Source organism: Gobio gobio (assembly GCF_949357685.1).
Source record: "Gobio gobio genome assembly, chromosome: 19".
In the NCBI taxonomy this organism is placed as follows: domain Eukaryota; kingdom Metazoa; phylum Chordata; class Actinopteri; order Cypriniformes; family Gobionidae; genus Gobio; species Gobio gobio.
In genome coordinates this window covers 21,876,881-21,893,006 of record NC_137112.1, presented here as the reverse complement: position 1 = coordinate 21,893,006, position 16,126 = coordinate 21,876,881, and the positions used below count along the sequence as shown (strand labels likewise).

Genomic DNA, 16,126 nt, shown 5'->3' with positions numbered 1-16,126 from the left:
GTGTGATGCGGCGGGGTGGTCCTCGCCGCATACATTTGTCAGGTTCTATGAACTAGATGTTTCTGCTACTCCGGGGTCTCGGGTGCTCGCCTCGTAGCTGTTACAGGCGGGCATCCAGACTCGCATGGGGACGTGGGTATTCTCGTTCCCAAAGCGGTGACGCAGCTCGAGTTCCCTTGAAGGGGAACGTCTCGGTTACGACTGTAACCTTAGTTCCCTGATGGGAACGAGACGCTGCGTCACCCGGCCATACTCCTCGCATGCCCGCAAGCGCCTTGTTTCAGGCCTTCTTCAGAAGCTAACGGCGTGTGTTTGCCGGTGTGCTTTATAGCTTCCGGGTCTATGACGTCACCCGCCTATGACGTTCCGTCTCTCTATTGGACTGATGACATACGTGCTTCACGACGCAATCACGCAGGGGCGTTCCCAAAGCGGTGACGCAGCGTCTCGTTCCCATCAGGGAACTAAGGTTACAGTCGTAACCGAGACGATTTGTAAACCGTGGCCTATAGCTTCAGTTTTTGCAATCTGTAGCCCCACAAATTCATAGCCCCACAGTTCCCACGGGTTTGTAAACTGTAGCCTACTCACGAATTTGTGACTCACCCTAATTTTAGAAGAACACGTTGTTAATGAATCTTAGTGTATATTGTTTTATTGTGTATTAAGTGGAATATATAGAATTGTCTTAACTGCGTCTGCATGCTTTAAGTGATTCTCAATTGTAGCAAAAATATTGTGTAAAATATGTACAGTAATAGGCTGCCCGGTCCGTGTGTTTTTGTGTCCATTCGTTTTTCCTTTTTTAACCCGTAATTGAAAAATGAAAAATGAACGGTTGTTGTAGGCTATTATAAAAAATGCAAAGTTGAACAGCAACATTTGAATTTGAATTGTATACACCAAATGCTGCGCAAGAAAAATAAATATTGACGTATTTTCAGAATTGTTTTTAATAATTTTTGCGCCTTTATTAAATATTTAAAATATTCACAAATTAATATGGATTTTTTTTTTTTTTTTTTTGAAGGCCAGTTCCATGCTACAGTTCACAGAGATTATTAAAGCATGTCTGATTGTTTTATTTTATTATAGGCTACAAAAGCACAACGTTTTCTTATCAGTGTGAGTTTACACAAATAAAAGTAGTTGATGTATTATTATGTTCTGTATGACCAGAAATGAGGGAGTATTTTAAGTTGTTTCCACTGTTGATAGGAAATGCAAGGGTTCGCGCCCGTGCCTCCTTGCGGTGCACACTCCACACTCCCCACAAACCCTTGGATATGCCAAAATCTTGTGTTTATTTGTTATTTGTTATTGTAAACTGTAACGTCCTAATCTTCACTGAAACCTGGTTAAACAGCGGAATACCGGAAACCGCTATTGAGCTAGCGGGACGCCACACACTCCGGGCGGATAGAACACTAGATGGCTCCGGGAAGAGCAGAGGGGGTGGATTGTGCATTTATATTAACAAAGCTTGGTGCACAAACTCTGCTATTGTTGGGAGTCATTGTTCAGCTAACCTGGAGTTTCTCATGGTTAAATGTAGACCGTTTTATCTACCGCGGGAGTTCACCTCCACTATTATCACTGCAGCCTATATTCCCCCGGATGCTGATGCCAAGCTTGCTATGAAAGAACTTCACGCAGCCATCAGTAAACAACAGACTCATCACCCGGAAGCTGCGTTTATTGTTGCAGGTGACTTTAATCATTCAAACCTAAAGTCAGTGCTACCCAAGTTTCACCAGCATGTTTCCTGCCACACCAGAGGAAACAAAACCTTAGACCATGTTTACACAAACATGGCTGGCGCTTACGTTGCGACACCCCTCCCCCACCTGGGACAGTCAGACCACCTCTCTTTGTTTCTATCACCCAAATATTCACCCCTCATCAACCGTGTGAAGCCATCAGTAAAGACCATCAAGGTGTGGCCTGCGGGGGCAGACTCCACACTCCAGGAAAGGTTTCTAAACACAGACTGGAGTATGTTTGCTTCTCAAGCCACCAGTGGCGCTCACACGGACATTGACTCATTCACTTCCTCTGTATCGGATCATATCAATACCACCATCGACAGTGTTACAACCCAGAAACAGATCACCACATACCCTAATCAGAAGCCTTGGATGAACAGGGAAGTTCGACTCCTGCTGAAGTCACGCAATACTGCCTTCAGATCAGGTGATGCAAAAGCCTACAGTACATCCAGAGCTAACCTGAAGAGGGGCATCAAAAAGGCCAAGCACTGCTACAAGCTAAAGATAGAGGGTCACTTTTCCAACTCTGACCCTCGACGCATGTGGCAGGGCATCCAGGCCATCAGTGACTACAAACCCACCCACTCCACCCCCGCAGCCACTGATGTCAACTTCCTGAACGAGCTAAATTACTTTTATGCTCGTTTTGAAAGAGACAACAGAGAAACTGCCACCAAGCTCAAACCCTCAGCTGACCACCCACCAATCACACTCTCCTCCACAGATGTCTGCAAGGCACTGAGCCGGATCAGCGCACACAAGGCTGCTGGACCAGACAACATCCCTGGACGTGTGCTCAGGGCATGTGCGGAGCAGCTCGCTGGGGTCTCTTGCCCAAGCAGTTGTACCGACATGCTTTAAACGCACTTCCATTGTGCCAGTGCCGAAACACTCTAACCCGAGGTGCCCTAATGACTACCGCCCTGTAGCACTCACACCCATCGTCATGAAGTGCTTTGAGCGGCTGGTCCTGGAACACCTAAAAGACTCTATACCATCCACATTGGACTCACACCAGTTTGCCTACCGCAGCAATAGGAGCACAGAGGATGCGGTTTCCATGGCACTGCACTCTGTGCTCACCCATCTGGACCATAAGAACACGTATGCACGCATGCTGTTTGTTGACTTCAGCTCAGCATTCAACACTGTCATCCCATCCAAGTTAATAGCCAAACTTGGAGACCTGGGCATCAACACTTCAATGTGTAACTGGATTTTGGACTTCCTAACTGACAGACCCCAGAATGTTCGTTCAGGATTCACCTGCTCCACATCCATCACACTCAACACTGGTGTACTACAGGGCTGTGTGCTAAGTCCGTTTCTCTACTCCCTCTTCACCGCCGACTGCAAGCCTGTGTATGGATCTAATTCCATCGTCAAGTTTGCGGACGACACTACGGTGATTGGGCTCATCAGCAACAACGATGAGACTGCCTATAGGGAGGAGATCCAGCACCTGGCCACATGGTGCGCTGATAATAACCTGCTCCTCAACACCACCAAAACGAAGGAGCTCATCGTGGACTTCAGGAAGGAGTCAAGAGGCACACACGACACCATCCACATCAATGGAATGGCTGTTGAACGTGTCTCCAGTTTCAAGTTCCTGGGGATCCACATCTCGGCGGACATGTCGTGGACGACCAACACCTCCAGCCTGGTCAAGAAGGCTCACCAGCGCCTCTTCTTCCTGAGGACACTGAGGAAGAATCAGCTCTCCTCGGCTATCCTGGTGAACTTCTATCGCTGCGCAATAGAAAGCATCCTGACCAACTGTGTGGCAGTGTGGTATGGGAGCTGCTCTGTTGCGGAGCGCAAGGCACTGCAGCGGGTGGTGAAAACTGCCCAGCGCATCACAGGGACTCCACTGCCTGCCATCGAACACATCCAGAGGAAACGCTGTCTGCATCGAGCTCGCAGCATCCTCAAGGACTCCTCTCACCCAGCCCACAGACTGTTTTCTCTCTTGCCCTCCGGCAGGCGTTTCAGGATCCACCGGACCAGGACCAGCAGACTAAAGAACAGTTTTTTCCCCAGAGCTGTCTCTTTACTGAACTCAAACCCCCGTTGATCCACTTCCCTCATAAACTGATAACTCTCCTACCTCACATCTTCCTTCACTTTGTTATTTGCACTACCGACTGTTTATCACAGTAACAACTGTTTACATATGCATCTTACACTGCCATATCTTAACTGGATTATGCTCATTTGCACTGCCGACTGTATCTATAGTACCAATGTTTACATTTGCATTTTGCACTGTACTTCTAACTGTAATATGCAACCACTTTCCACTGCACTTTACACTTTTTTTGTTCCGGATAGCTCTGTCCATAATTTATTGCACTACCCTAATCCACTGCTATTCCTCATATTAGCCTAGCATATTATTGTATACCTCTATCTGTAAAATTCTGTTTATAGAAATAGCCATCTGTATATTGTATTCATAGTACATATTCACCTGTAAATTCTGTTTATAGTAATAGCCATCTGTATATTTATTCACTGTACATATTCACCTGTAAATTCAGTTCTGTTTATAGTAATAACGTCTCTCTATTTATACATATTTATACATATTCAGTACATATCCATGTCCTGCACTTACGCATCCATTGTATATCCTGCACTTGCTGCTATTGCACTTCTGGTTAGACCTAAACTGCATTTCGTTGCCTTGTACTTGTACTTGTGTAATGACAATAAAGTTGAATCTAATCTAATCTAATCTAATCTAATCTAATCTAATCTAATCTATAATCTTGGCCCTGTATTATTATTGTCTAACCTGTATTATGAATGATATTTGATGAATTACTTTGTTCGTTTTTTTTGGATAAAGCATATGTAGCCTAAATATAATAATAATGATCATTATTATTTGTGTTTATAACTATAAATGAGTTAACTAAGACAGTAATAGGCAATGTTTATCATAAAATAATTTATTAATGTTCTATTTTCATATAACCTAACCTTTTACAGTTTTGGAAATGTGTTTGTATTAGGCCTATTATAAGTCTTTATTTGCTTATTCTATTATACTGAGCTTTTTCCTCCGAAAAAAATGACTTTAAGATACAAGTAGCCTAGGCTAGGCTTTTTAGAAAATTCAAGAAATTATCCATAAAAAAAAAAAAGTTTAAACACAATGCAATGCATCCCGCTCCTAAACAGGTGGTCTGGTTGAATCATCCCGGCACAGACTGGGGGCGGGGCCACAAATCTGTGTATAGCCTACACTACACTGTAAAAAAAAATATTTTTGGAAAAATTGTGCAAATTGTTTATTACATATTGGCCCAATAAATGACTTCCAAATAATTATCCCCATGCAAAAAGATGCATTGTAGGCTACTAATAGCTTAAGGTCTTCACTCAAAATTAAAATTGTATATTCACCGAATATATTTAACTGTGCTCTATGAAGTCTATGAAGTCGAAGTGAAAAATCGATGTTGGCTGAACAAGTCCTATGTCCGAAAAACGGTATAGGGGAGCGCGGGGCACAACCTTAGGCGGGGTTAGTTGTAACACATGTTTTAACACATGCCAGAATGACGAAACTTAGTGTATTTACTAGTTGCCATATAAAAATTATTTTGAGGAAAAAATAGCGCCAAAATTATAAAATCTCTGGAAGATATTACTGAACATGTATTTAACCATAGCAAAAGTAAATTTCTTACTTAAGTTTAGTTTTCATCTCTGTTTTTTGTGTTTATTTAAAATAAGGCAAATCCGATATTATTGTAATCTTATATCTGTTATTTAACAGTTGAGATGGTTCTTTAATGCTGATCTAACAGCAGAAGACGCGAGCCGCGATTTAAATCCCAGTTGCATATGGGGTGTGTTGTAACACTTATTCTATACTTTTATTAATTCTTTTGAGAAACCATGAGAAAAGGGTGAATAATGACTGAGAGTTAATGTTCAGATATTATTAATTATTATTATGTTTTGAACTATGCTTTATAGCTGTATTTAGCAATGTGTTTGTAGTCAAACTCCAAAATGCTTATATTTTTAATGATTAAAAATGCCATTATTTTAATTTTAAAAATGTAATAATTGTATTTTGTTGACAAAATATTTTAGTTTGTCTTGGATATTTTTTTGATTATATCAGAGAACATTTTAAGCTGTTATTTGGTCATGTTACATTGTGCCCCTCACATGTTACAATGTAGGCTATACCCCATGGGGCATGTTGTCACATTTCACTTCCATTCTTTCGGGGTGAATCAAGAAAAAAGTATAGGCCTACACTAAAAGTATTATGAAACAAAACCACATAATTGTACTAGACATGTGTGCAATTAATGTGGGAAAAAATAAATACTCTGAACCCCAAGTGGATTTACACAAACTGAGAAAGTCAAAAAGCGTGCCCCGCTCTCCCCTATAGCCTACGTATGCGCAAAATGCACTTGAGAAAAACCGTTCATGTGGAGATTTCAAATGCGGAGACGCGGGAGCGGCAGCGCGAGCTGAGCCGAACCAGCAGGTGCTGAAGACCGAAACAGACATTCCCAAGAGAATAGAGATATTCATCTCACAAAGACGTTGGTGAGTATTGAGCACTGACATTATTCTGTTTTGCTTTATGACCCGGTGATGTTTAAAAGACATTTTGTAGAATCACGAGTTCATGCATTCATTGGTTTCATGCATGAGTTCTCATTTACCTTGTTTACTCTACTGGTAATGGTAGCCAATAGTTTTATTTTCCTCATGTCTTATATGTCTTAATAGGTAATAAGTAAATTAAGTCATTTGTGTGATACGGTGCCTTTATATTGTGTTTGGAGTCGGCCTCTTTCAGGGCTTGAGTTATTGCCTTTTAATATCAAACACGTCAAGCTCGTGATTTTCTTATTCATCCATTAATTCGTCTCATCCTCATTATATAATGAAGTAACGTCTCGGTTACGGATGTAACCCTCGTTCCCTGAGGAGGGAACGGAGACGTAACGTTAGTGACTAACGAATGGGGGTTTCGCTTAGAAGCCTATCATCTTCGAGCTTAGAGAAAACGCCCAATGGCGTGCCAATGCCATGGGGCATGCGGAATTTGCATACGTAACTCCGCCTCACCGCGTGAGTATATGAGGAAGTACGTGGCAATATCGCATTATGTTACCTGCTTGAGCCAAGACTGAGCCAAGACTGAACTCCTGCGTTCCAGGTAGCACAGCTGAAGTGGCAACGGGACGTTACGTCTCCGTTCCCTCCTCAGGGAACGAGGGTTACATCCGTAACCGAGACGTTCCCTTTCGTTCAGTCACTACGACGTAACGAATGGGGGTCCCAATATAATCCCGCCACTCAGCTGTCTTCCAGCGCCCTGCGTAAGTGTGAGTACCCTGTCGTAAGACTAATACGGACGAAGGACTCCCACTTAACACAGGAATACCAAGGTACACTGGGAAGCATATCCCAGTGAGGGAAATGCCAAGATGCCTACCCGTGGGGAGGACTTAAGAGACACATATGAGCCGGTAGGGGCTGCATATGGAAGATCTCTAGGGTACCAGCCGAAGGTGGATTTTTAACCCTAGGGGTGGCGGGGACACGCCAAGGGAAGAAACCCGCTCACTGCGGAGACTTACGGTGAAATACACATGTGGGGGTCGTCGGAGGGGAACCATGCACATGGCACCTGGCCGGACATGAGGGTCTGGGCTCGAAAGGGCAGACTGAACTGATGTCGGCATCGACAGTGCTGGAGGAGCTCAGGGCTCTCGGGGAGCTCACCTGAGGAAAGAATCGCACGTATCCAGTCCGTGGAGTGGAAAGGCGAGCAAGCGAAGACACCTGAGCCTGGTCCATTACCGGCCCCTAGGGGGGCGAGTACATAGTCGGACACTGGCTCCACTCGGAGATTGTAGAATCTGGCGAATGTGTTGGGTGTCGCCCAGCCTGCAGCTCTGCAGATGTCTGCTAGCGAGGCGCCATGCGCTAAAGCCCAAGAGGAGGCCACACTCCTAGTGGAGTGTGCCCTCACACCAAGGGGACATGGGCGACCTTGCTGCTGGTAAGCCAAAACAATGGTGTCCACTATCCAGTGAGACAGCCTTTGCTTTGAGAGAGCACTTCCCTTCCGCTCTCCACCATAACAGACAAAGAGCTGGTCTGAGGTCCTGAAACACTGCGTCATGTCTACGTAGGCGTGGAGGGCGCGTACTGGACAGAGCAATGCCAAGGCTGGGTCTGCCTCCTCCAAAGGCAGCGCTTGCAGGTTCACCACCTGGTCCTTAAACGGAGTGGTGGGAACCTTGGGCACATATCCAGGCCGGGGTCTCAGGATCACGTGAGAGTTGGCCGGCCCGAACTCCAGGCACGCTTCGTCAACCGAAAATGCCTGCAGGTCCCCGACCCTCTTAACGGAGGCCAATGCGGTCAGCAGAGCCGTCTTCATAGACAGGAACTTAATATCAACCGACCGCAAAGGCTCAAAGGGAGGTCTCTGCAGAGCACTTAACACTACTGCGAGGTCCCAAGAGGGTACGAGAGGAGAGCGAGGAGGATTCAGTCTCCTTGCTCCCCTCAGGAACCTGATGACCAGGTCGTGCTGACTCACCTTCTTGTTCTCCAAGAGATCGTGGTGGGCAGATATTGCGGCCACATATACCTTGAGGGTGGAGGGAGACAGCCTTCGCTCCAGCCCCTCTTGGAGAAATTCAAGCACGGACCCGATCGGGCATTTCCAGGGGTTTTCTTGGCGGGAAGAGCACCAGGTGACGAAGAGGATCCACTTCAACGCGTAGGCATGCCGAGTGGACTCTGCCCTAGCGGAAGTGATGGTGGCGACCACCGTAGGTGGTAGGCCACTCAAACCTGCCGCGCCCCGTCTAGGAGCCACACGTGGAGGCTCCAGAGGTCGGGACGCGGGTGCCATAGGGTGCCATAGGGTGCCCCGTCTCTGAGTAAGGAGGTCTGGTCTCAGAGGAATAGGCCAGGGAGGGGCTGTCGCAAGGAGTATGAGTTCGGGGAACCAGGTCCGGCCGTGCCAGTACGGGGCGACCAAAAGGACCTGCTCCTTGTCCTCCCTGATCTTGCACAGGAGCTGTGCGAGTAGGCTCACTGGGGGGAAAGCATATTTGCGTAGGCCCCGCGGCCAGCTGTGCGCCAGTGCATCCGTGCCGAGCGTGCCCTCGGTCAGGGAATAGTACAGGCTGCAGTGGGAAGAATCGTGGGAGGCAAACAGATCTACCTGTGCGTCGCCGAACTGTTCCCAAATCAGCTGAACCGTCTGGGAATGGAGTCTCCATTCTCCCGGGAGAGGCTGAAACCGCGAGAGCTCGTCGGCTGCGTGGTTCAGGACTCCCGGAATATGGACAGCACGAAGGGACCTCAGGCGCTTCTGACTCCATAGGATGAGATGGCGGGCGAGTTGAGACATACGGCGGGAGCGTAGACCGCCCTGGTGGTTGATGTACGCTACTACGGCCGTGTTGTCTGACCGGACAAGCACATGTTGACCCTTCAGCACAATCAGAAGCGGTGCAGGGCGAACCGTACTGCCAGCAACTCGAGGCAATTGACATGCAGGAGGCGCTGGGGTCCTGTCCAGGAGCCCGCGGCTGCTTGTCCATTGCACATGGCACCCCAGCCCGTGGCAGAGGCATCCGTCGATACGACAACATGCCTGGAAACTCGTTCTAAGGGCACACCGGCCCGTAGAAAATTGAGGTTCGACCACGGGGTGAGCGTCTGTAAGCAGGCCCGAGTCACTTGGACCCGGAGCGTGCCAGACTGCCATGCCCATCTCGGGACTCGATCGCGAAGCCAGTGCTGAAGCGGTCTCATATGAAGCAATGCGAGCGGCGTTACCGCGGCTGCAGATGCCATATGCCCCAGGAGCCTCTGAAATAGTTTCAGTGGAACCGCACTCTTGCTCTCGATTTGACGGAGGCAAGTCAGCAGAGACTGCGCGCGCTCACTCGTAAGCTGCGCGCACATGGCGACCGAGTCGATCAAGGGCTGCCTCGGCAATCTTCGTGAAGACGCGAGGGGACAGAGATAGCCCGAATGGGAGAACTGCGTACTGATATGCCCGCCCCTCGAAAGCAAACCGTAGGAACGGTCTGTGTCGAGGAAGGATGGAGACATGGAAGTAGGCGTCCTTCAGGTCGATCGCTGCAAACCAATCGTAAGGACGAACGCATTCGAAAAGGCGTTTCGCAGCCAACATCTTGAACGGAAGCCGGTGAAGGGATCGGTTCAAGATGCGAAGGTCCAGGATTGGTCGTAACCCACCGGTTTTCTTGGGTACAATGAAGTAGGGGCTGTAGAACCCCGACTTCATCTCGGCCGGAGGGACAGGCTCTATCGCACCCTTCGCCAGTAGAGTGGCAATCTCCGCACGCATGACGGGGGCATGGGCCCCGGTCACGGTATAGCGGACTCCCCTGTAACGGGGAGGAGCCTGCGCGAACTGAATCGCGTAGCCGAGCCTGGCGGTCCGCGCAACCCAGCGGGACAGCCCCGGAAGCTGAAGCCATGCTTCCAGAGACTGCACCAACGGGGTCATGCGGACGGCAGACGTACCCCGGGTGGGGCAGCGAGGCAGCGTTACCGGCCCGGACAGGGGAGGCTGTTGGGCGTCCCGGGGTCGGGGCACGGTTAACGGCTGCGCCCTGACAGAGGAGACCAGGGAAGGACTCGCGTTCCACTGGGGAACTGTTGGGCGAAGCTCTCGACCGCTCCGCCGAATAGCCCATCCTGGGATATGGGGGCGTTGAGGAAACGGGTTCGCTCAGCGTGGCGCACATCGGCCAGGGTGAGCCATAGGTGTCGCTCCTGGACCACATTTGTGGACATCACCTGACCCAGGGAGCGTGCGGTCACCTTCGTCGCCCGGAGAGCGAGGTCGGTGGCGGCACGCAACTCATTGCTGAGTCCTGGGTCAGCCCCCCCCTCGTGCATATCACACAGCAACTTGGCTTGGTAAGCCTGAAGAGTTGCCATGGTATGCAAAGAAGCGGCGGCCTGCCCCGCAGCTCTATAGGACTTCGCCACCAGGGATGACGAAAACCTACAGGCTTTGGAGGGGTGCTTAGGGTCACCACGCCAGGACGAAGCGCTCTGAGGACACAGTTGCATCGCAACAGAACGTTCGACTGGGGGGACCCCAGTGTACCCTTTGGCTTTAGTTCCTTCCAGGAACGCGCGATCTCTTCATGCACCTCGGGAAAGAAAGGATTTGGAGGAGCGGTCGGACGGGTGTCCGAGCGCGCCGCCCCCAAAAACCAATTGTCCAACCGCGAACGCTCAGGCTGAGGCGGAGGGTTCCACTCCAGTCCAAGCGCTGCGGCTGCCCGAGACAGCATGGCTGTCAATTCTGGGTCCGACTCGGGCAATGCTGGCGCACCCGAGGGTGGCAGCACAGCCGAATCATCATCCTCAGATGACTCCAGCCCACCTTGTGATGCGGTGATAGACATCTCCTCATCCTCCGCCGTGCCAAACGCCACAGTCGGGACAGCAGGAGCCGGCCCCGATGTAGACGCTTGAGCACGGGCCGGGTCAGGTGTAAGAGAGGGGGGTGTGGGCCGAGGAACTAGCGTCGGAGCTTTGTTCCACACCGTCACCCTCAGATCACCCTGGTCACCAGCCAAAGTGCCGCTTCCAGAGGAGACCGCAGATTGCGGGGTGACGGAGGGGACTCTCGTTCCGGCATCAGCACGGAATTCACGGAGTCTTGACCGTAACACCGAGATGGCCAGGTTCCCGCAGAGGGAACATGAGTCATCCACGAGCGCTGCCTGAGCGTGCTGAAAGCCCAAACACGTCACACAGCGCTCGTGCCCGTCGAAAGAAAAAAGAGATCTACCACACCCAGAAGTGCACGGACGAAACATCCTGAAAAGGACGTGTCACGTGCAAGCTCTTTTGTGAGAGGAAACTTTGCAGTCGATGCCGAAGCGCCCAGGGAAACACACACCAGCTGTCAGGCGGACCACTGCACAGATCAGCAGGCAGGAAGTATGCGATCACTGGAACGCGCCGTCACACCAACACCGACTGGAAAGCTGCTCGTCTCGAAGAAGCTGACAGAGTCTCAGAAGGCTGTAGGAGTGAAGAGGTAGGTACTCTTGGCTCCGAAAGCAGAAACATAATGCGATATTGCCACGTACTTCCTTATATACTCACGCGGTGAGGCGGAGTTACGTATGCAAATTCCACATGCCCCATGGCATTGGCACGCCATTGGGCGTTTTCTCTAAGCTCGAAGATGATAGGCTTCTAAGCGAAACACCCATTCGTTAGTCACTAACGTTACGTTGTAGTGACTGAACGAAAGGGAACTTCTGTTCTGTCGTTTGCCAGATGTGATGCAGGGGAACTTTGTCATTAATGTTATAAAGCGTTTTCTTCACCACATTAAGACATCCTGTTATGCAGAAGACTTATTGAATGTATTCAGAGTTTTTCCTTATTGAAAGTAAGGTATTTTCACCATCCTGTTAATAAAGTAATGTGATAAAACGTCAACCCTGTTGTCTGTGTTCTGTATTTCGCTTAATATATTTAGGCTATGTTTTTAGTCATTTTTGTATTTTGGGCAGTGAGAAATAAACAATTGTGACTACAATTTAAAACATTTAATTGGACCAATCTCACAGTTTCATGGTAAAACATTTCTCCAATTCAAAATTTTCTTGTGAGCGATCACATCTAAATTGTTTAGTTGGCCAAATTGAATTTCTGTGAATTACATTTTATCAATTCACAGAAATTCAATTTGGCCAACTGAAAAATTTAGATGTGATCGGTCACTAGAAAATTTTAAATTGGAGAGGCCTGACATTTTTTACAGTGTTGGTAAATTACATTTTTCCATTGGCTCAACATTGTGGCAGTACGAAAAAAAAGGAGTTTTTTTTTTGCTGTGTGGCCGGATGGAGGAGGGAAATAAATTAACCGGAAATAGGAAATGTGTGTATATAAGGAGGAGTTACAGGAGGAACGGGAGGAAGGAAAAAAAAGAAAGAGGAGAGAGAGAAGGAAAGAGAGAGGGGGAAAACCCGCATACCTGAGGAAACCGCCTAGTTGGTGAGACTGAACGCATCACTGCTGTTTGGGCCAGTCGGGTCGCTGAAGCGGACGCGAGTTTCCATAGCGATCTCTGTAGTGCGGCATGCACTCACGGCTGCTGGTTGCAGAGTGACGACGTCTTTGTGGCTGACGAGAGCGAGTGAGCTGCTCAGGTGAACGAACTCCCTGTTTAAACTCCCTTAGCGTAATAGACTCCCACAGACAAAAAAAAAAAACAGTTTCCTTCCTGCCATTACCGGCCCGAGCTCAGCGCTCTTCACGCACACACACAAACACACGAACTACACCAACACGCAAACATACCTGAACTTTCAAGCACGCCCATTCATCACATCACACCAAAGACAAAGACTTTTGTTTAACTCCAGGTGTTTGGGTTGATTTAATGTGTAAACATTTTTGTAATTTTGTAAAGACCTGATTGGTTGAATTTCCTTTTGTTATTTAATTTGCTCGCATTGAGAGACTGAACGGTTGAAGGTGTTGAATCTGCCGGGAGTATTCTAAGCGATACTTGCATCAATTTTGACTGTTATTTTTTTCTTATTTATCAATTTATTTACTTATTTATTTTTGTTTTCATTGTAATTATTGTTTTCATTGTGTTGAACAAATGAGTTTTTTTCTTTTAATTTAAACCAAGGTGATCTCTACATATATACTTTTCCTTATTACTGTTTCCACCTCTTGTCGAGGGAATCATGTGACCCTTATTGGGGTTTAATTAATTGTCCTAATTATTTATTCACTTTTTCCTTTTTTTTGTGATTTTTTTTCTACATTCATTCTTTTGAAAATATAGAAACATTTCATAACATGAAACTGAACTTCTGGATTATTTTTGCTTTCGTGTTAGTTTGGAAAAAATATAACCATGAATATGAGATATTTGTTTGAGACTGATTTATGTTTGTAATCGGTGGCTAATAGAGACCTTCCGGGGGTAAAAAAGCAACAGATAACATTTATATTTCGACAAGAGTAAGCTTGTCTGGCGCCCGAACTGTGTATAAGTTAAAGTAGATATTATATTTAATTTTTTTTTTTACCTGCCACCGTTACAGAAGTGGCGCCCGAACAGGGACTTGAATTTTTTTTGGAAAAAAGAAAACAATATATCGAATTTTGTTTTGATGAAGACTTGAACTGTGGGGAAAAATTTGTGAAACACCCTCTACAAACTGTGATTGACAATTTTGTTACCTTTTGGGGAAAAGTGTATTTGGTAACCTGTGTCCTTTGAACTGTGGGGGGAAAAGCCTGTATTTAAGGAGAGGTAACCATTAATGAGGACAATTGAAGTGAGACTTGGTGTTTAAATACTTAAAAGAAAGAGAAAAAAAAAAGAAGTCAAATTTATGTATGTGGGTTAGACTTGTTTATTGAACACTGTTACAACATTGTCATATTGTTGTTTTATGCAGGTTCTGATTGTTTCCTGACACACATACACCTTCCATTTGACATAACATTGTACACACTTCATTGTAATTGCAGATATGACCACTACACCATCCCCTATGTCCACTTATGTGGATATTGAAGCTCCTCCAGACGTTGCAACCCCTACATGGCCAACTGTCACACATCCTCAGGTTCCCCCTGGTCATCCTTTACCACGTGTTCCATACACCCAAGTGCCTTCTAGAACCAGCTATCCTGAATCACATGTCCAGTTTAGCACTCCAGTACAAACTCTTTCCTGGGAAGAGGGGCCAGGCCCCATGCAGCTATGCACATCACCTGACCTTTCTTCTTCTTTCTCTGTGACCCAGCAGGATTTGCCCGGTGTACTCCCAACTCCTGGAAGAGAAATGCACCAACTTACTTCAAGGGTTCAAGGTAATTGGGATACAATACTGGATTTTGTAAAAACTCAGACAAAAGCAGTCGGTGAACTTACCCAGGGGCTGAAAGCAGCTTCTTCCCAGCACAGTGACCAAATTGATAACCTCTCTACCAAAGTGAGGGACAACCAGCAGCAAGTTCTCACCCTATTGGCCGCGGGCGGAAAACAGGATGAGTCTGAGGCTGATCAGTTAACAAAAGCCCTAAAACTCATGATATCAGGTGAACTTCAAAAAGTAGAATCTACTGTGGTATCTGAGGTACGCTTCATGGTGGATCAGCTCCAGCTGGAAGTTCAACAAGACCTAAAAACCATGCAACAGCACTTTCAAAAAAGCCATGATCAGCTGACAACAGAAATACAGCAATGTAACAGTCAAACTGCTAGTCTTTGTACCAACTTAAGGAAGTTTGAGACTGAGATGACTGACCGATGTAAAACTCAAGAAAAGAAGATGGTGGATCTACTTAAGGAGAGACTACCATCCCCTCCTGATTCTACTTCGCTCCCTTCCCTTCCTCCCTCACCCTCAGGGCCTGCACCTGTACCTGCACTCGCACCTCCATCCGCTGCTACAGGGGTAAGAAGTGACCATCTGAAATTAACGTTTCCCACCTTTGGAAGGCCATCCGATGACCCAGATCCATTGCTATATCTGGCCCGCTGTCAAGACTTTCTAGCATTACATCCCTTGGTTGATGCAGACCTGCTGGCCACCTTCCGAACTGTCCTGTATGGAACTGCCCGTGACTGGTGGGAAGTTGCCAGATCCTCTATAACAACATGGAGTGACTTCGAATCCGCCTTCCTCTCAGCTTTCCTCTCGGAGGATTATGAAGATGAGCTGGCAGATCGGGTCAGAAATAGGACCCAAGGTGAGAAGGAGTCCATCAGGGATTTTGCATTCTCGTACAGGGCTCTCTGCAAAAGGTGGAAGCCTGCCCTGACAGAGAGTGACATGGTAAAATTGATCCTTAGAAATATCAAGCCCTATCTTGCCAGCCAGCTACGCAGCAGAGTAAGCACGGTCGAAGATCTAGTGAAGCTGGGTCACCAGCTGGAAAAAGATTATGCGCAGCAAATCCAATATGAGGGACGTAAGGCCATAAAACCACCTACAATGCCACAAAGACCAATTTCTAGTCAAACCGTGGAGAAGCCTCAAGTACAGTGTTGGAGGTGTAAAGGTTACCACTCACCTGGAAACTGCCCACATTTTACGTCTGCTTCTCCTAACCAGCTATCTGGACAGTATCGTGCCAACAATAACAAGCATTCCTTCCAACCTTTGAAGTCTGGGGGTCCGCCTCGTCAGCCAGCTACCCTTTCCAGCAATGCGGTGTCTGCAGCAGCTACACCCTGGCCATCTATGACCATGGAAGAGAGTACCACCACAGGTTTCAATACCCCAAATCAGCCATCTGCGGTA

The 16,126-nt window shown here is 47.4% G+C and overlaps 1 protein-coding gene across 1 annotated transcript in view; it reads left to right on the top strand.

Annotated features, from left to right (window-relative positions):
* LOC307143462 (uncharacterized protein) overlaps positions 1-16,126 on the top strand; it is a 372,406-nt gene that overhangs the window by 305,892 nt on the left and 50,388 nt on the right. The gene's annotated exons all lie outside the window — the stretch shown is intronic.